Here is a 22,609-nt window from a genome sequence, read left to right on the forward strand (position 1 = left end):
ACTTACCCCCCCCACACAGCCCACTGTCTAACTTACCCCCTCCCACACAGCCAACTGTCTAACTTACCCCCCCACACAGCCCACTGTCAAACTTACCCCCTCCCACACAGCCCACTGTCTAACTTACCCCCTCCCACACAGCCCACTGTCTAACTTACCCCCCCACACACAGCCCACTGTCTAACTTACCCCCCCCACACAGCCCACTGTCTAACGTACCCCCTCCCCCACAGCCCACTGTCTAACTTACCCCCCCCACACAGCCCACTGTCTAACTTACCCCCTCCCCCACAGCCCACTGTCTAACTTACCCCCCCACAGCCCACTGTCTAACTTACCCCCTCCCCCACAGCCCACTGTCCAACTTACCCCCCCACAGCCCACTGTCTAACTTACCCCCCCACAGCCCACTGTCTAACTTACCCCCCCACACAGCCCACTGTCTAACTTACCCCCCCACAGCCCACTGTCTAACTTACCCCCCCACACAGCCCACTGTCTAACTTACCCCCCCACAGCCCACTGTCTAACTTACCCCCTCCCACACAGCCCACTGTCTAACTTACCCCCTCCCACACAGCCCACTGTCTAACTTACCCCCTCCCACACAGCCCACTGTCTAACTTACCCCCACACAGCCCACTGTCTAACTTACCCCCTCCCACACAGCCCACTGTCTAACTTACCCCCTCCCACACAGCCCACTGTCTAACTTACCCCCTCCCACACAGCCCACTGTCTAACTTACCCCCTCCCACACAGCCCACTGTCTAACTTACCCCCTCCCACACAGCCCACTGTCTAACTTACCCCCTCCCACGCAGCCCACTGTCTAACTTACCCCCTCCCACACAGCCCACTGTCTAACTTACCCCCCCACACAGCCCACTGTCTAACTTACCCCCTCCCACACAGCCCACTGTCTAACTTACCCCCCCACACAGCCCACTGTCTAACTTACCCCCTCCCACACAGCCCACTGTCTAACTTACCCCCCCACACAGCCCACTGTCTAACTTACCCCCCCACACAGCCCACTGTCTAACTTACCCCCTCCACACAGCCCACTGTCTAACTTACCCCCTCCCACACAGCCCACTGTCTAACTTACCCCCTCCCACACAGCCCACTGTCTAACTTACCCCCCCACACAGCCCACTGTCTAACTTACCCTCCCACACAGCCCACTGTCTAACTTACCCCCTCCCACACAGCCCACTGTCTAACTTACCCCCTCCCACACAGCCCACTGTCTAACTTACCCCCTCCCACACAGCCCGCTGTCCAACTTACCCCCCCACAGCCCACTGTCTAACTTACCCCCTCCCACACAGCCCACTGTCTAACTTACCCCCTCCCACACAGCCCGCTGTCCAACTTACCCCCCCACAGCCCACTGTCTAACTTACCCCCTCCCACACAGCCCACTGTCTAACTTACCCCCTCCCACACAGCCCACTGTCTAACTTACCCCCTCCCACACACAGCCCACTGTCTAACTTACCCCCTCCCACACAGCCCACTGTCTAACTTACCCCCTCCCACACAGCCCACTGTCTAACTTACCCCCTCCCACACAGCCCACTGTCTAACTTACCCCCTCCCACACAGCCCACTGTCTAACTTACCCCCTCCCACACAGCCCACTGTCTAACTTACCCCCTCCCACACAGCCCACTGTCTAACTTACCCCCCCACACAGCCCACTGTCTAACTTACCCTCCCACATGCCCACTGTCTAACTTACCTCCCCACACAGCCCACTGTCTAACTTACCCCCTCCCACACAGCCCACTGTCTAACTTATCCCCTCCCACACAGCCCACTGTCTAACTTACCCCCTCCCACACAGCCCACTGTCTAACTTACCCCCCCACACAGCCCACTGTCTAACTTACCCCCCACACAGCCCACTGTCTAACTTACCCCCTCCCACACAGCCCACTGTCTAACTTACCCCCCCACACAGCCCACTGTCTAACTTACCCCCCCACAGCCCACTGTCTAACTTACCCCATCCCACACAGCCCACTGTCTAACTTACCCCCTCCCACACAGCCCACTGTCTAACTTACCCCCTCCCACACAGCCCACTGTCTAACCTACCCCCTCCCACACAGCCCACTGTCTAACTTACGCCCCCACACAGCACACTGTCTAACTTACCCCCCCCCACAGCCCACTGTCTAACTTACCCCCTCCCCCACAGCCCACTGTCTAACTTACCACCTCCCACACAGCCCACTGTCTAACTTACCCCCTCCCGCACAGCCCACTGTCTAACTTACCCCCTCCCGCACAGCCCACTGTCTAACTTACCCCCTCCCACACAGCCCACTGTCTAACTTACCCCCTCCCACACAGCCCACTGTCTAACTTACCCCCTCCCACACAGCCCACTGTCTAACTTACCCCCTCCCACACAGCCCACTGTCTAACTTACCCCCTCCCGCACAGCCCACTGTCTAACTTACCCCCTCCCGCACAGCCCACTGTCTAACTTACCCCCTCCCGCACAGCCCACTGTCTAACTTACCCCCTCCCGCACAGCCCACTGTCTAACTTACCCCCTCCCACACAGCCCACTGTCTAACTTACCCCTCCCACACAGCCCACTGTCTAACTTACCCCCTCCCACACAGCCCACTGTCTAACTTACCCCTCCACACAGCCCACTGTCTAACTTACCCCCTCCCACACAGCCCACTGTCTAACTTACCCCTCCCACACAGCCCACTGTCTAACTTACCCCCCCCACAGCCCACTGTCTAACTTACCCCCCCCACACAGCCCACTGTCTAACTTACCCCCTCCCACACAGCCCACTGTCTAACTTACCCCCTCCCACACAGCCCACTGTCTAACTTACCCCCTCCCACACAGCCCACTGTCTAACTTACCCCCTCCCACACAGCCCACTGTCTAACTTACCCCCTCCCACACAGCCCACTGTCTAACTTACCCCCTCCCACACAGCCCACTGTCTAACTTACCCCTCCACACAGCCCACTGTCTAACTTACCCCTCCCCACAGCCCACTGTCTAACTTACCCCCTCCCCACAGCCCACTGTCTAACTTACCCCCTCCCACACAGCCCACTGTCTAACTTACCCCCTCCCACACAGCCCACTGTCTAACTTACCCCCTCCCCACAGCCCACTGTCTAACTTACCCCCTCCCACACAGCCCACTGTCTAACTTACCCCCTCCCACACAGCCCACTGTCTAACTTACCACCCCACAGCCCACTGTCTAACTTACCCCCTCCCGCACAGCCCACTGTCTAACTTACCCCCTCCCGCACAGCCCACTGTCTAACTTACCCCCTCCCACACAGCCCACTGTCTAACTTACCCCCTCCCACACAGCCACTGTCTAACTTACCCCTCCCCACAGCCCACTGTCTAACTTACCCCCTCCCACACAGCCCACTGTCTAACTTACCCCCCCACACAGCCCACTGTCTAACTTACCCCCTCCACACAGCCCACTGTCTAACTTACCCCCCCACACAGCCCACTGTCATAACTTACTCAGCCTCCCCCACAGCCCACTGTCTAACTTACCCCCCCACACAGCCCACTGTCTAACTTACCCCTCCACAGAGCCCACTGTCTACTTACCCCTCCCACACAGCCCACTGTCTAACTTACCCCGCCCACACAGCCCACTGTCTAACTTACCCCCCTCCCACTCAGCCACTGTCTAACTTACCCCCTCCCACACAGCCCACTGTCTAACTTACGCCCCCCACACAGCACACTGTCTAACTTACCCCCCCCACAGCCCACTGTCTAACTTACCCCCTCCCACACATCCCACTGTCTAACTTACCCCCCACACAGCCCACTGTCTAACTTACCCCCTCCCCACAGCCCACTGTCTAACTTACCCCCTCCCACACAGCCCACTGTCTAACTTACCCCCTCCCACACAGCCCACTGTCTAACTTACCCCCTCCCACACAGCCCACTGTCTAACTTACCCCCTCCCGCACAGCCCACTGTCTAACTTACCCCCTCCCGCACAGCCCACTGTCTAACTTACCCCCTCCCGCACAGCCCACTGTCTAACTTACCCCCTCCCGCACAGCCCACTGTCTAACTTACCCCCTCCCACACAGCCCACTGTCTAACTTACCCCCTCCCACACAGCCCACTGTCTAACTTACCCCCTCCCGCACAGCCCACTGTCTAACTTACCCCTCCCACACAGCCCACTGTCTAACTTACCCCCTCCCACACAGCCCACTGTCTAACTTACCCCCTCCCACACAGCCCACTGTCTAACTTACCCCCTCCCACACAGCCCACTGTCTAACTTACCCCCTCCCACACAGCCCACTGTCTAACTTACCCCCTCCCACACAGCCCACTGTCTAACTTACCCCCTCCCACACAGCCCACTGTCTAACTTACCCCCTCCCACACAGCCCACTGTCTAACTTACCCCCCCACACAGCCCACTGTCTAACTTACCCCCTCCCACACAGCCCACTGTCTAACTTACCCCCCCCACACAGCCCACTGTCTAACTTACCCCTCCCACACAGCCCACTGTCTAACTTACCCCCTCCCCACAGCCCACTGTCTAACTTACCCCCTCCCACACAGCCCACTGTCTAACTTACCCTCCCACACAGCCCACTGTCTAACTTACCCCCTCCCACACAGCCCACTGTCTAACTTCCCCCCTCACACAGCCCAGTGTCTAACTTACCCCTTCCCACACAGCCCACTGTCTAACTTACCCCCCCACACAGCCCACTGTCTAACTTACCCCCTCCCACACAGCCCACTGTCTAACTTACCCCCCCCCACAGCCCACTGTCTAACTTACCCCCTCCCACACAGCCCACTGTCTAACTTACCCCTCCCACACAGCCCACTGTCTAACTTACCCCCTCCCACACAGCCCACTGTCTAACTTACCCCCTCCCACACAGCCCACTGTCTAACTTACCCCCTCCCACACAGCCCACTGTCTAACTTACCCCCTCCCACACAGCCCACTGTCTAACTTACCCCCTCCCACACAGCCCACTGTCTAACTTACCCCCTCCCACACAGCCCACTGTCTAACTTACCCCCTCCCACACAGCCCACTGTCTAACTTACCCCCCCACACAGCCCACTGTCTAACTTACCCCCTCCCACACAGCCCACTGTCTAACTTACCCCCTCCCACACAGCCCACTGTCTAACTTACCCCCTCCCACACAGCCCACTGTCTAACTTACCCCCTCCCACACAGCCCACTGTCTAACTTACCCCCTCCCACACAGCCCACTGTCTAACTTACCCCCTCCCACACAGCCCACTGTCTAACTTACCCCCTCCCACACAGCCCACTGTCTAACTTACCCCCTCCCACACAGCCCACTGTCTAACTTACCCCCTCCCACACAGCCCACTGTCTAACTTACCCCTCCCACACAGCCACTGTCTAACTTACCCCTCCCACACAGCCCACTGTCTAACTTACCCCCCCACACAGCCCACTGTCTAACTTACCCCCTCCCACACAGCCCACTGTCTAACTTACCCCCTCCCACACAGCCCACTGTCTAACTTACCCCCTCCCACACAGCCCACTGTCTAACTTACCCCCTCCCACACAGCCCACTGTCTAACTTACCCCTCCCACACAGCCCACTGTCTAACTTACCCCCTCCCACACAGCCCACTGTCTAACTTACCCCCTCCCACACAGCCCACTGTCTAACTTACCCCTCCACAGCCCACTGTCTAACTTACCCCCTCCCACACAGCCCACTGTCTAACTTACCCCCTCCCACACAGCCCACTGTCTAACTTACCCCCCCACAGCCCACTGTCTAACTTACCCCTCCCCACAGCCCACTTCTAACTTACCCCTCCCACACAGCCCACTGTCTAACTTACCCCCCCCACAGCCCACTGTCTAACTTCACCCCTCCCACACAGCCCACTGTCTAACTTACCCCCTCCCACACCGCCCACTGTCTAACTTACCCCTCCCACACAGCCCACTGTCTAACTTACCCCTCCCACACAGCCCACTGTCTAACTTTACCCCCCTCCCACACGGCCCACTGTCTAACTTACCCCCTCCCACACAGCCCACTGTCTAACTTACCCCCTCCACAGCCCACTGTCTACTTACCCCCTCCCCACAGCCCACTGTCCTAACTTACCCCCCCCACAGCCCACTGTCTAACTTACCCCCCCACACAGCCCACTGTCTATCTTACCCCCCCACACAGCCCACTGTCTAACTTACCCCCTCCCACACAGCCCACTGTCTAACCTACCCCCTCCCACACAGCCCACTGTCTAAATTACCGCCTCCCACACAGCCCACTGTCTAACTTACCCCCTCCCACACAGCCCACTGTCTAACTTACCCCCCCACACAGCCCACTGTCTAACTTACCCCTCCCACACAGCCCACTGTCTAACTTACCCCCTCCCACACAGCCCACTGTCTAACTTACCCCCTCCCACACAGCCCACTGTCTAACTTACCCCCTCCCACACAGCCCACTGTCTAACTTACCCCCCCACACAGCCCACTGTCTAACTTACCCCCTCCCACACAGCCCACTGTCTAACTTACCCCCTCCCACACAGCCCACTGTCTAACTTACCCCTCCCCCACTGCCCACTGTCTAACTTACCCCCTCCCACACAGCCCACTGTCTAACTTACCCCCTCCCACACAGCCCACTGTCTAACTTACCCCCTCCCACACAGCCCACTGTCTAACTTACCCCCCCCACACAGCCCACTGTCTAACTTACCCCCCCACACAGCCCACTGTCTAACTTACCCCCTCCCACACAGCCCACTGTCTAACTTACCCCCTCCCACACAGCCCACTGTCTAACTTACCCCCTCCCACACAGCCCACTGTCTAACTTACCCCCTCCCACACAGCCCACTGTCTAACTTACCCCCCACACAGCCCACTGTCTAACTTACCCCCTCCCACACAGCCCACTGTCTAACTTACCCCCCCCACAGCCCACTGTCTAACTTACCCCCTCCCACACAGCCCACTGTCTAACTTACCCCTCCACACAGCCCACTGTCTAACTTACCCCCTCCACACAGCCCACTGTCTAACTTACCCCCTCCCACACAGCCCACTGTCTAACTTACCCCCTCCCACACAGCCCACTGTCTAACTTACCCCCTCCCACACAGCCCACTGTCTAACTTACCCCCTCCCACACAGCCCACTGTCTAACTTACCCCCTCCCACACAGCCCACTGTCTAACTTACCCCCTCCCACACAGCCCACTGTCTAACTTACCCCCTCCCACACAGCCCACTGTCTAACTTACCCCCTCCCACACAGCCCACTGTCTAACTTACCCCTCCCCACAGCCCACTGTCTAACTTACCCCCTCCCACACAGCCCACTGTCTAACTTACCCCCTCCACACAGCCCACTGTCTAACTTACCCCCTCCCACACAGCCCACTGTCTAACTTACCCCCTCCCACACAGCCCACTGTCTAACTTACCCCCTCCCACACAGCCCACTGTCTAACTTACCCCCTCCCACACAGCCCACTGTCTAACTTACCCCCCTCCCACACAGCCCACTGTCTAACTTACCCCCTCCCACACAGCCCACTGTCTAACTTACCCCCTCCCACACAGCCCACTGTCTAACTTACCCCCTCCCACACAGCCCACTGTCTAACTTACCCCCCCACACAGCCCACTGTCTAACTTACCCCCTCCCACACAGCCCACTGTCTAACTTACCCCCTCCCACACAGCCCACTGTCTAACTTACCCCCTCCACACAGCCCACTGTCTAACTTACCCCCCCACACAGCCCACTGTCTAACTTACCCCCTCCCACACAGCCCACTGTCTAACTTACCCCCTCCCACACAGCCCACTGTCTACTTACCCCCTCCCACACAGCCCACTGTCTAACTTACCCCCCCACACAGCCCACTGTCTAACTTACCCCCTCCCACACAGCCCACTGTCTAACTTACCCCCTCCCACACAGCCCACTGTCTAACTTACCCCCTCCCACACAGCCCACTGTCTAACTTACCCCCCCACACAGCCCACTGTCTAACTTACCCCCCCACACAGCCCACTGTCTAACTTACCCCCTCCCACACAGCCCACTGTCTAACTTACCCCCCCCACACAGCCCACTGTCTAACTTACCCCCCCACACAGCCCACTGTCTAACTTACCCCCTCCCACACAGCCCACTGTCTAACTTACCCCCTCCCACACAGCCCACTGTCTAACTTACCCCCTCCCACACAGCCCACTGTCTAACTTACCCCCTCCCACACAGCCCACTGTCTAACTTACCCCCCCACACAGCCCACTGTCTAACTTACCCCCTCCCACACAGCCCACTGTCTAACTTACCCCCTCCCACACAGCCCACTGTCTAACTTACCCCCCTCCCACACAGCCCACTGTCTAACTTACCCCCTCCCACACAGCCCACTGTCTAACTTACCCCCCCACACAGCCCACTGTCTAACTTACCCCTCCCACACAGCCCACTGTCTAACTTACCCCCTCCCACACAGCCCACTGTCTAACTTACCCCCTCCCACACAGCCCACTGTCTAACTTACCCCCTCCCACACAGCCCACTGTCTAACTTACCCCCCCACACAGCCCACTGTCTAACTTACCCCCTCCCACACAGCCCACTGTCTAACTTACCCCCCCACACAGCCCACTGTCTAACTTACCCCCTCCCACACAGCCCACTGTCTAACTTACCCCCTCCCACACAGCCCACTGTCTAACTTACCCCCCCACACAGCCCACTGTCTAACTTACCCCCTCCCACACAGCCCACTGTCTAACTTACCCCTCCCACACAGCCCACTGTCTAACTTACCCCCCCCACACAGCCCACTGTCTAACTTACCCCCTCCCACAGCCCACTGTCTAACTTACCCCCTCCCACACAGCCCACTGTCTAACTTACCCCCCCTCACAGCCCACTGTCTAACTTACCCCCTCCCACACAGCCCACTGTCTAACTTACCCCCTCCCACACAGCCCACTGTCTAACTTACCACCTCCACACAGCCCACTGTCTAACTTACCCCCTCCCACACAGCCCACTGTCTAACTACCCCCTCCCACACAGCCCACTGTCTAACTTACCCCTCCCACACAGCCCACTGTCTAACTTACCCCCCACACAGCCCACTGTCTAACTTACCCCCCTCCCACACAGCCCACTGTCTAACTTACCCCCTCCCACACAGCCCACTGTCTAACTTTACCCCCTCCCACACAGCCCACTGTCTAACTTACCCCCTCCCACACAGCCCACTGTCTAACTTACCCCTCCCACACAGCCCACTGTCTAACTTACCCCCTCCCACACAGCCCACTGTCTAACTTACCCCCTCCCACACAGCCCACTGTCTAACTTACCCCCCCACACAGCCCACTGTCTAACTTACCCCCTCCCACACAGCCCACTGTCTAACTTACCCCCTCCCACACAGCCCACTGTCTAACTTACCCCCTCCCACACAGCCCACTGTCTAACTTACCCCCTCCCACACAGCCCACTGTCTAACTTACCCCCTCCCACACAGCCCACTGTCTAACTTACCCCCCCCACACAGCCCACTGTCTAACTTACCCCCTCCCACACAGCCCACTGTCTAACTTACCCCTCCCACACAGCCCACTGTCTAACTTACCCCCTCCCACACAGCCCACTGTCTAACTTACCCCCCCACACAGCCCACTGTCTAACTTACCCCCTCCCACACAGCCCACTGTCTAACTTACCCCCCCACACAGCCCACTGTCTAACTTACCCCCTTCCACACAGCCCACTGTCTAACTTACCCCCTCCCCACCGCCCACTGTCTAACTTACCCCCTCCCACACAGCCCACTGTCTAACTTACCCCCTCCCACACAGCCCACTGTCTAACTTACCCCCTCCCACACAGCCCACTGTCTAACTTACCCCCTTCCACACAGCCCACTGTCTAACTTACCCCCCCACAGCCCACTGTCTAACTTACCCCCCCCCCACACAGCCCACTGTCTAACTTACCCCCCCCCCACACAGCCCACTGTCTAACTTACCCCCTCACACACAGCCCACTGTCTAACTTACCCCCCACACAGCCCACTGTCTAACTTACCCCCTCCCACACAGCCCACTGTCTAACTTACCCCCTCCCACACAGCCCACTGTCTAACTTACCCCCTCCACACTGCCCACTGTCTAACTTACCCCCTCCCACACAGCCCACTGTCTAACTTACCCCCCCACACAGCCCACTGTCTAACTTACCCCCCCACACAGCCCACTGTCTAACTTACCCCCCCCACACAGCCCACTGTCTAACTTACCCCCTCCCACACAGCCCACTGTCTAACTTACCCCCCCACACAGCCCACTGTCTAACTTACCCCCTCCCACACAGCCCACTGTCTAACTTACCCCCTCCCACACAGCCCACTGTCTAACTTACCCCCTCCCACACAGCCCACTGTCTAACTTACCCCCTCCCACACAGCCCACTGTCTAACTTACCCCCTCCCACACAGCCCACTGTCTAACTTACCCCCTCCACACAGCCCACTGTCTAACTTACCCCCTCCCACACAGCCCACTGTCTAACTTACCCCCTCCACACAGCCCACTGTCTAACTTACCCCCTCCCACACAGCCCACTGTCTAACTTACCCCCTCCCACACAGCCCACTGTCTAACTTACCCCCTCCCACACAGCCCACTGTCTAACTTACCCCCTCCCACACAGCCCACTGTCTAACTTACCCCCTCCCACACAGCCCACTGTCTAACTTACCCCTCCCACACAGCCCACTGTCTAACTTACCCCCCCCACAGCCCACTGTCTAACTTACCCCTCCCACACAGCCCACTGTCTAACTTACCCCTCCCCCACAGCCCACTGTCTAACTTACCCCTCCCCACAGCCCACTGTCTAACTTACCCCCTCCCCACAGCCCACTGTCTAACTTACCCCCTCCCACACAGCCACTGTCTAACTTACCCCCCTCCCACACAGCCCACTGTCTAACTTACCCCCTCCCACACAGCCCACTGTCTAACTTACCCCCTCCCACACAGCCCACTGTCTAACTTACCCCCTCCCCACAGCCCACTGTCTAACTTACCCCCTCCCACACAGCCCACTGTCTAACTTACCCCCTCCACACAGCCCACTGTCTAACTTACCCCCCTCCCACACAGCCCACTGTCTAACTTACCCCCTCCCACACAGCCCACTGTCTAACTTACCCCCTCCCACACAGCCCACTGTCTAACTTACCCCCTCCCACACAGCCCACTGTCTAACTTACCCCCCCCACACAGCCCACTGTCTAACTTACCCTCCCACACAGCCCACTGTCTAACTTACCCCTCCCACACAGCCCACTGTCTAACTTACCCCTCCCACACAGCCCACTGTCTAACTTACCCCCTCCCACAGCCCACTGTCTAACTTACCCCCTCCCACACAGCCCACTGTCTAACTTACCCCCTCCCACACAGCCCACTGTCTAACTTACCCCCTCCCACACAGCCACTGTCTAACTACCCCCTCCCCACAGCCCACTGTCTAACTTACCCCCTCCCACACAGCCCACTGTCTAACTTACCCCTCCCACACAGCCCACTGTCTAACTTACCCCCTCCCACACAGCCCACTGTCTAACTTACCCCCCCACACAGCCCACTGTCTAACTTACCCCCCTCCCGCACAGCCCACTGTCTAACTTACCTCCCCCACACAGCCCACTGTCTAACTTACCCCCCCACACAGCCCACTGTCTAACTTACCCCCCCCCCACCAGCCCACTGTCTAACTTACCCCCTCCCACACAGCCCACTGTCTAACTTACCCCCTCCCACACAGCCCACTGTCTAACTTACCCCCCCACACAGCCCACTGTCTAACTTACCCCCTCCCCACAGCCCACTGTCTAACTTACCCCCTCCACACAGCCCACTGTCTAACTTACCCCCCCCACACAGCCCACTGTCTAACTTACCCCCTCCCACACAGCCCACTGTCTAACTTACCCCCCCACAGCCCACTGTCTAACTTACCCCCCCACACAGCCCATTGTCTAACTTACCCCACACACAGCCCACTGTCTAACTTACCCCCTCCCACACAGCCCACTGTCTAACTTACCCCCTCCCACACAGCCCACTGTCTAACTTACCCCCTCCCACACAGCCCACTGTCTAACTTACCCCCCCACACAGCCCACTGTCTAACTTACCCCTCCCACACAGCCTACTGTCTAACTTACCCCCCCACCACAGCCCACTGTCTAACTTACCCCCCCCACACAGCCCACTGTCTAACTTACCCCCTCCACACAGCCCACTGTCTATCTTACCCCCTCCCACACAGCCCACTGTCCTAACTTACCCCCCCACACAGCCCACTGTCTAACTTACCCCCTCCCACACAGCCCACTGTCTAACTTACCCCCTTCCCACTCAGCCCACTGTCTAACTTACCCTCCCACACTGCCCACTGTCTAACTTACCCCCTCCCACACAGCCCACTGTCTAACTTACCCCCTCCCACACAGCCCACTGTCTACTTACCCCCTCCCACAGCAGCCACTGTCTAACTTACCCCCCCCACACAGCCCACTGTCTAACTTACCCCTCCCACACAGCCCACTGTCTAACTTACCCCCTCCCACACAGCCCACTGTCTAACTTACCCCCACCCACCCAGCCCACTGTCTAACTTACCCCCCCCACACAGCCCACTGTCTAACTTACCCCCTCCACACAGCCCACTGTCTAACTTACCCTCCCACACAGCCCACTGTCTAACTTACCCCCTCCCACACAGCCCACTGTCCTACTTACCCCCTCCCACACAGCCCACTGTCTAACTTACCCCCTCCCACACAGCCCACTGTCTAACTTACCCCCCCCACAGCCCACTGTCTAACTTACCCCCTCCCACACAGCCCACTGTCTAACTTACCCCCCCACACAGCCCACTGTCTAACTTACCCCCTCCCACACAGCCCACTGTCTAACTTACCCCCTCCACACAGCCCACTGTCTAACTTACCCCCTCCCACACAGCCCACTGTCTAACTTACCCCCTCCCACACAGCCCACTGTCTAACTTACCCCTCCCACACAGCCCACTGTCTAACTTACCCCCTCCCACACAGCCCACTGTCTAACTTACCCCCTCCCACACAGCCCACTGTCTAACTTACCCCCTCCCACACAGCCCACTGTCTAACTTACCCCCTCCCACACAGCCCACTGTCTAACTTACCCCCTCCCACACAGCCCACTGTCTAACTTACCCCTCCCACACAGCCCACTGTCTAACTTACCCCTCCACACAGCCCACTGTCTAACTTACCCCCCCACACAGCCCACTGTCTAACTTACCCCCTCCACACAGCCCACTGTCTAACTTACCCCCTCCCACACAGCCCACTGTCTAACTTACCCCTCCCTCACAGCCCACTGTCTAACTTACCCCTCCCCACAGCCCACTGTCTATCTTACCCCCTCCCACACAGCCCACTGTCTAACTTACCCCCCACACAGCCCACTGTCTAACTTACCCCCTCCCACACAGCCCACTGTCTAACTTACCCCCTCCCACACAGCCCACTGTCTAACTTACCCCCCACACAGCCCACTGTCTAACTTACCCTCCCACACAGCCCACTGTCTAACTTACCCCCCCACACAGCCCACTGTCTAACTTACCCCCCCCACACAGCCCACTGTCTAACTTACCCCCCCACACAGCCCACTGTCTAACTTACCCCCCACACAGCCCACTGTCTAACTTACCCCCTCCCACACAGCCCACTGTCTAACTTACCCCCTCCCACACAGCCCACTGTCTAACTTACCCCCTCCCACACAGCCCACTGTCTAACTTACCCCCTCCCACACAGCCCACTGTCTAACTTACCCCCTCCCACACAGCCCACTGTCTAACTTACCCCCTCCCACACAGCCCACTGTCTAACTTACCCCCCTCCCACACAGCCCACTGTCTAACTTACCCCCTCCCACACAGCCCACTGTCTAACTTACCCCCTCCCACACAGCCCACTGTCTAACTTACCCCCTCCCACACAGCCCACTGTCTAACTTACCCCCTCCCACACAGCCCACTGTCTAACTTACCCCCTCCCACACAGCCCACTGTCTAACTTACCCCCCCCCCACACAGCCCACTGTCTAACTTACCCCCCACACAGCCCACTGTCTAACTTACCCCCTCCCACACAGCCCACTGTCTAACTTACCCCCTCCCACACAGCCCACTGTCTAACTTACCCCCTCCCACACAGCCCACTGTCTATCTTACCCCCTCCCACACATCCCACTGTCTAACTTACCCCCCACACAGCCCACTGTCTAACTTACCCCCTCCCCACAGCCCACTGTCTAACTTACCCCCTCCCACACAGCCCACTGTCTAACTTACCCCTCCCACTCATCCCACTGTCTAACTTACCCCCCACACAGCCCACTGTCTAACTTACCCCCTCCCACACAGCCCACTGTCTAACTTACCCCCCCACACAGCCCACTGTCTCTTACCCGCTCCCACACAGCCCACTGTCTAACTTACCCCCTCCCACACAGCCCACTGTCTAACTTACCCCCTCCCACACAGCCCACTGTCTAACTTACCCCCTCCCACACAGCCCACTGTCTAACTTACCCCCTCCCACACAGCCCACTGTCTAACTTACCCCTCCCACACAGCCCACTGTCTAACTTACCCCCTCCCACACAGCCCACTGTCTAACTTACCCCTCCCACACAGCCCACTGTCTAACTTACCCCCTCCCACACAGCCCACTGTCTAACTTACCCCCTCCCACACAGCCCACTGTCTAACTTACCCCCTCCCACACAGCCCACTGTCTAACTTACCCCCTCCACACAGCCCACTGTCTAACTTACCCCCCCCACACAGCCCACTGTCTAACTTACCCCTCCCACACAGCCCACTGTCTAACTTACCCCCTCCCACACAGCCCACTGTCTAACTTACCCCCCCCACACAGCCCACTGTCTAACTTACCCCCTCCCACACAGCCCACTGTCTAACTTACCCCCCCACACAGCCCACTGTCTAACTTACCCCCTCCCACACAGCCCACTGTCTAACTTACCCCCTCCCCACAGCCCACTGTCTAACTTACCCCCTCCCACACAGCCCACTGTCTAACTTACCCCTCCCACACAGCCCACTGTCTAACTTACCCCCTCCCACACAGCCCACTGTCTAACTTACCCCCTCCCACACAGCCCACTGTCTAACTTACCCCCTCCCACACAGCCCACTGTCTAACTTACCCCTCCCACACAGCCCACTGTCTAACTTACCCCCCCACACAGCCCACTGTCTAACTTACCCCCTCCCACACAGCCCACTGTCTAACTTACCCCTCCCACACAGCCCACTGTCTAACTTACCCCCTCCCACACAGCCCACTGTCTAACTTACCCCCTCCCACACAGCCCACTGTCTAACTTACCCCCTCCCACACAGCCCACTGTCTAACTTACCCCTCCCACACAGCCCACTGTCTAACTTACCCCCTCCCACACAGCCCACTGTCTAACTTACCCCCTCCCACACAGCCCACTGTCTAACTTACCCCCTCCCACACAGCCCACTGTCTAACTTACCCCCTCCCACACAGCCCACTGTCTAACTTACCCCCCTCCCACACAGCCCACTGTCTAACTTACCACCCCACACAGCCCACTGTCTAACTTACCCCCTCCCACACAGCCCACTGTCTAACTTAGCCCCTCCCACACAGCCCACTTTCTAACTTACCCCCCCCACACAGCCCACTGTCTAACTTACCCCCCCACACAGCCCACTGTCTAACTTACCCCTCCCACACAGCCCACTGTCTAACTTACCCCCTCCCACACAGCCCACTGTCTAACTTACCCCCTCCCACACAGCCCACTGTCTAACTTACCCCCTCCCACACAGCCCACTGTCTAACTTACCCCCCCACACAGCCCACTGTCTAACTTACCCCCTCCCACACAGCCCACTGTCTAACTTACCCCCTCCCACACAGCCCACTGTCTAACTTACCCCTCCCACACAGCCCACTGTCTAACTTACCCCCTCCCACACAGCCCACTGTCTAACTTACCCCCCCCACACAGCCCACTGTCCTAACTTACCCCCTCCCACACAGCCCACTGTCTAACTTACCCCCTCCACACAGCCCACTGTCTAACTTACCCCCTCCCACACAGCCCACTGTCTAACTTACCCCCTCCCACACAGCCCACTGTCTAACTTACCCCCTCCCACACAGCCCACTGTCTAACTTACCCCCCCACACAGCCCACTGTCTAACTTACCCCTCCCACACAGCCCACTGTCTAACTTACCCCCTCCCACACAGCCCACTGTCTAACTTACCCCCTCCCACACAGCCCACTGTCTAACTTACCCCCTCCACACAGCCCACTGTCTAACTTACCCCCTCCCACACAGCCCACTGTCTAACTTACCCCCTCCCACCCAGCCCACTGTCTAACTTACCCCCTCCCTCACAGCCCACTGTCTAACTTACCCCCTCCCACACAGCCCACTGTCTAACTTACCCCCTCCCACACAGCCCACTGTCTAACTTACCCCCTCCCACACAGCCCACTGTCTAACTTACCCCCTCCCACACAGCCCACTGTCTAACTTACCCCCTCCCACACAGCCCACTGTCTAACTTACCCCCTCCCACACAGCCCACTGTCTAACTTACCCCCTCCCACACAGCCCACTGTCTAACTTACCCCCTCCCACACAGCCCACTGTCTAACTTACCCCTCCCACACAGCCCACTGTCTAACTTACCCCCTCCCACACAGCCCACTGTCTAACTTACCCCCTCCCACACAGCCCACTGTCTAACTTACCCCCTCCCACACAGCCCACTGTCTAACTTACCCCCTCCCACACAGCCCACTGTCTAACTTACCCCCCACACAGCCCACTGTCTAACTTAACCCCTCCCACACAGCCCACTGTCTAACTTACCCTCCCACACAGCCCACTGTCTAACTTACCCCCTCCCACACAGCCCACTGTCTAACTTACCCCCTCCCACACAGCCCACTGTCTAACTTACCCCCCCCACACAGCCCACTGTCTAACTTACCCCCTCCCACACAGCCCACTGTCTAACTTACCCCCCACACAGCCCACTGTCTAACTTACCCCCTCCCACACAGCCCACTGTCTAACTTACCCCCCCACACAGCCCACTGTCTAACTTACCCCCTCCCCACAGCCCACTGTCTAACTTACCCCCTCCCACACAGCCCACTGTCTAACTTAACCCCCTCCCACACAGCCCACTGTCTAACTTACCCCTCCACACAGCCCACTGTCTAACTTACCCCCTCCCACACAGCCCACTGTCTAACTTACCCCCTCCCCACAGCCCACTGTCTAACTTACCCCTCCCACACAGCCCACTGTCTAACTTACCCCCTCCCACACAGCCCACTGTCTAACTTACCCCCCACACAGCCCACTGTCTAACTTACCCCCCTCCCACACAGCCCACTGTCTAACTTACCCCCTCCCACACAGCCCACTGTCTAACTTACCCCCTCCCACACAGCCCACTGTCTAACTTACCCCCCCACACAGCCCACTGTCTAACTTACCCCCTCCCACACAGCCCACTGTCTAACTTACCCCTCCCCACACAGCCCACTGTCTAACTTACCCCCTCCCACACAGCCCACTGTCTAACTTACCCCCCTCCCACACAGCCCACTGTCTAACTTTACCCCCTCCCACACAGCCCACTGTCTAACTTACCCCCTCCCACACAGCCCACTGTCTAACTTACCCCCTCCCACACAGCCCCCTGTCTAACTTACCCCCCCACACAGCCCACTGTCTAACTTACCCCCTCCCACACAGCCCACTGTCTAACTTACCCCCTCCCACACAGCCCACTGTCCTAACTTACCCCCACCACACAGCCCACTGTCTAACTTACCCCCTCCCACACAGCCCACTGTCTAACTTACCCCCTCCACACAGCCCACTGTCTAACTTACCCCCCCCACAACAGCCCACTGTCTAACTTACCCCTCCCACACAGCCCACTGTCTAACTTACCCCCTCCCACACAGCCCACTGTCTAACTTACCCCCCCACACAGCCCACTGTCTAACTTACCCCCCCCCCACACAGCCCACTGTCTAACTTACCCCCTCACACACAGCCCACTGTCTAACTTACCCCCCACACAGCCCACTGTCTAACTTACCCCTCCCACACAGCCCACTGTCTAACTTACCCCCTCCCACACAGCCCACTGTCTAACTTACCCCCTCCCACACAGCCCACTGTCTAACTTACCCCCTCCCACACAGCCCACTGTCTATCTTACCCCCTCCCACACAGCCCACTGTCTAACTTACCCCCCCACACAGCCCACTGTCTAACTTACCCCCTCCCACACAGCCCACTGTCTAACTTACCCCCTCCCACACAGCCCACTGTCTAACTTACCCCCTCCCACACAGCCCACTGTCTAACTTACCCCCTCCCACACAGCCCACTGTCTAACTTACCCCCTCCCACACAGCCCACTGTCTAACTTACCCCCTCCCACACAGCCCACTGTCTAACTTACCCCCCACACAGCCCACTGTCTAACTTACTCCCACACAGCCCACTGTCTAACTTACCCCCTCCCACACAGCCCACTGTCTAACTTACCCCCTCCCACACAGCCCACTGTCTAACTTACCCCTCCCACCAGCCCACTGTCTAACTTACCCCCCCACAGCCCACTGTCTAACTTACCCCCACACAGCCCACTGTCTAACTTACCCCCTCCCACACAGCCCACTGTCTAACTTACCCCCTCCCACACAGCCCACTGTCTAACTTACCCCCTCCCACACAGCCCACTGTCTAACTTACCCCCTCCCACACAGCCCACTGTCTAACTTACCCCCCCACACAGCCCACTGTCTAACTTACCCCCTCCACACAGCCCACTGTCTAACTTACCCCCTCCCACACAGCCCACTGTCTAACTTACCCCTCCCACACAGCCCACTGTCTAACTTACCCCCTCCCACACAGCCCACTGTCTAACTTACCCTCCCACACAGCCCACTGTCTAACTTACCCCCCCACACAGCCCACTGTCTAACTTACCCCCCCACACAGCCCACTGTCTAACTTACCCCCTCCCACACAGCCCACTGTCTAACTTACCCCCTCCCACACAGCCCACTGTCTAACTTACCCCCTCCCACACAGCCCACTGTCTAACTTACCCCTCCACACAGCCCACTGTCTAACTTACCCCCTCCCACACAGCCCACTGTCTAACTTACCCCCCCTCACACCAGCCCCCAGTCTACTTTACCCCCCCCACAGCCCACTGTCTAACTTACCCCTCCCCCACAGCCCACTGTCCTAACTTACCCCCCACAGCCCACTGTCTAACTTACCCCCTCCCACACAGCCCACTGTCTAACTTACCCCCTCCCACAGCCCACTGTCTAACTTACCCCCTCCCACACAGCCCACTGTCTAACTTACCCCCCACACACAGCCCACTGTCTAACTTACCCCCCACACAGCCCACTGTCTAACTTACCCCCTCCCACACAGCCCACTGTCTAACTTTACCCCCCCACACACAGCCCACTGTCTAACTTACCCCCCCACCACAGCCCACTGTCTAACTTACCCCCTCCCACACAGCCCACTGTCTAACTTACCCCCTCCCACACAGCCACTGTCTAACTTACCCCCTCCCACACAGCCCACTGTCTAACTTACCCCCTCCCACACAGCCCACTGTCTAACTTACCCCTCCCACACAGCCCACTGTCTAACTTACCCCCTCCCACACAGCCCACTGTCTAACTTACCCCCTCCCACACAGCCCACTGTCTAACTTACCCCTCCCACACAGCCCACTGTCTAACTTACCCCCTCCCACACAGCCCACTGTCTAACTTACCCCCCCAAACAGCCCACTGTCTAACTTACCCCCTCCCACACAGCCCACTGTCTAACTTACCCCCTCCCACACAGCCCACTGTCTAACTTACCCCCTCCCCACAGCCCACTGTCTAACTTACCCCCTCCACACAGCCCACTGTCTAACTTACCCCCTCCCACACAGCCCACTGTCTAACTTACCCCCTCCCACACAGCCCACTGTCTAACTTACCCCTCCCACACAGCCCACTGTCTAACTTACCCCCTCCCACACAGCCCACTGTCTAACTTACCCCCTCCCACACAGCCCACTGTCTAACTTACCCCCTCCCACACAGCCCACTGTCTAACTTACCCCCTCCCACAGCCCACTGTCTAACTTACCCCCTCCCACACAGCCCACTGTCTAACTTACCCCCTCCCACACAGCCCACTGTCTAACTTACCCCCTCCCACACAGCCCACTGTCTAACTTACCCCCTCCCACACAGCCCACTGTCTAACTTACCCCCTCCCACACAGCCCACTGTCTAACTTACCCCCTCCCACACAGCCCACTGTCTAACTTACCCCCTCCCACACAGCCCACTGTCTAACTTACCCCCTCCCACACAGCCCACTGTCTAACTTACCCCTCCCACACAGCCCACTGTCTAACTTACCCCCCCACACAGCCCACTGTCTAACTTACCCCCCCACACAGCCCACTGTCTAACTTACCCCCTCACCGCCGACTGTCTAACTTACCCCCCCCACACAGCCCACTGTCTAACTTACCCCCTCCCACACAGCCCACTGTCTAACTTACCCCCTCCCACACAGCCCACTGTCTAACTTACCCCCCCACACAGCCCACTGTCTAACTTACCCCCTCCCACACAGCCCACTGTCTAACTTACCCCCTCCACACAGCCCACTGTCTAACTTACCCCTCCCACACAGCCCACTGTCTAACTTACCCCCTCCCACACAGCCCACTGTCTAACTTACCCCCCACACAGCCCACTGTCTAACTTACCCCCTCCCACACAGCCCACTGTCTAACTTACCCCCTCCCACACAGCCCACTGTCTAACTTACCCCCCCACACAGCCCACTGTCTAACTTACCCCCCCACACAGCCCACTGTCTAACTTACCCCCTCCACACAGCCCACTGTCTAACTTACCCCCTCCACACAGCCCACTGTCTAACTTACCCCACCACACAGCCCACTGTCTAACTTACCCCCTCCCACACAGCCCACTGTCTAACTTACCCCCCCCACACAGCCCACTGTCTAACTTACCCCTCCACACAGCCCACTGTCTACTTACCCCCTCCACACAGCCCACTGTCTAACTTACCCCCTCCCACAGCCCACTGTCTAACTTACCCCCCCCCACACAGCCCACTGTCTAACCAACCCCCTCCCACACAGCCCACTGTCTAACTTACCCCCACACAGCCCACTGTCTAACTTACCCCCTCCCACACAGCCCACTGTCTAACTTACCCCCCACACACAGCCCACTGTCTAACTTACCCCCCCACACAGCCCACTGTCTAACTTACCCCCCCACCAGCCCACTGTCTAACTTACCCCCCCCACACAGCCCACTGTCTAACTTACCCCACACACAGCCCACTGTCTAACTTACCCCCCCACAGCCCACTGTCTAACTTACCCCCCCACACAGCCCACTGTCTAACTTACCCCCTCCCACACAGCCCACTGTCTAACTTACCCCCTCCCACACAGCCCACTGTCTAACTTACCCCCTCCCACACAGCCCACTGTCTAACTTACCCCCCCCACACAGCCCACTGTCTAACTTACCCCCCCCACACAGCCCACTGTCTAACTTACCCCCTCCACACAGCCCACTGTCTAACTTACCCCTCCCACACAGCCCACTGTCTAACTTACCCCCTCCCACACAGCCCACTGTCTAACTTACCCCCTCCCACACAGCCCACTGTCTAACTTACCCCCTCCCACACAGCCCACTGTCTAACTTACCCCTCCCACACAGCCCACTGTCTAACTTACCCCCTCCCACACAGCCCACTGTCTAACTTACCCCTCCCACACAGCCCACTGTCTAACTTACCCCCTCCCACACAGCCCACTGTCTAACTTACCCTCCCACACAGCCCACTGTCTAACTTACCCCCTCCCACACAGCCCACTGTCTAACTTACCCCCTCCCACACAGCCCACTGTCTAACTTACCCTCCCACACAGCCCACTGTCTAACTTACCCCCTCCCACACAGCCCACTGTCTAACTTACCCCCTCCCACACAGCCCACTGTCTAACTTACCCCCCACACAGCCCACTGTCTAACTTACCCCCCACACAGCCCACTGTCTAACTTACCCCCCCACACAGCCCACTGTCTAACTTACCCCCTCCCACACAGCCCACTGTCTAACTTACCCCCTCCCACACAGCCCACTGTCTAACTTACCCCCTCCCACACAGCCCACTGTCTAACTTACCCCCTCCACACAGCCCACTGTCTAACTTACCCCTCCCACACAGCCCACTGTCTAACTTACCCCTCCCACACAGCCCACTGTCTAACTTA

General features: G+C 58.1%; 1 protein-coding gene across 1 annotated transcript in view; it reads left to right on the forward strand.

Moving 5' to 3' along the window:
• The window catches only part of LOC121277667 (serine/threonine-protein kinase MRCK alpha-like), a 715,733-nt gene that overhangs the window by 672,767 nt on the left and 20,357 nt on the right, over positions 1–22,609 (forward strand). The window lies entirely within an intron of this gene.

This window comes from Carcharodon carcharias, chromosome 5 (assembly GCF_017639515.1).
Source record: "Carcharodon carcharias isolate sCarCar2 chromosome 5, sCarCar2.pri, whole genome shotgun sequence".
In the NCBI taxonomy this organism is placed as follows: domain Eukaryota; kingdom Metazoa; phylum Chordata; class Chondrichthyes; order Lamniformes; family Lamnidae; genus Carcharodon; species Carcharodon carcharias.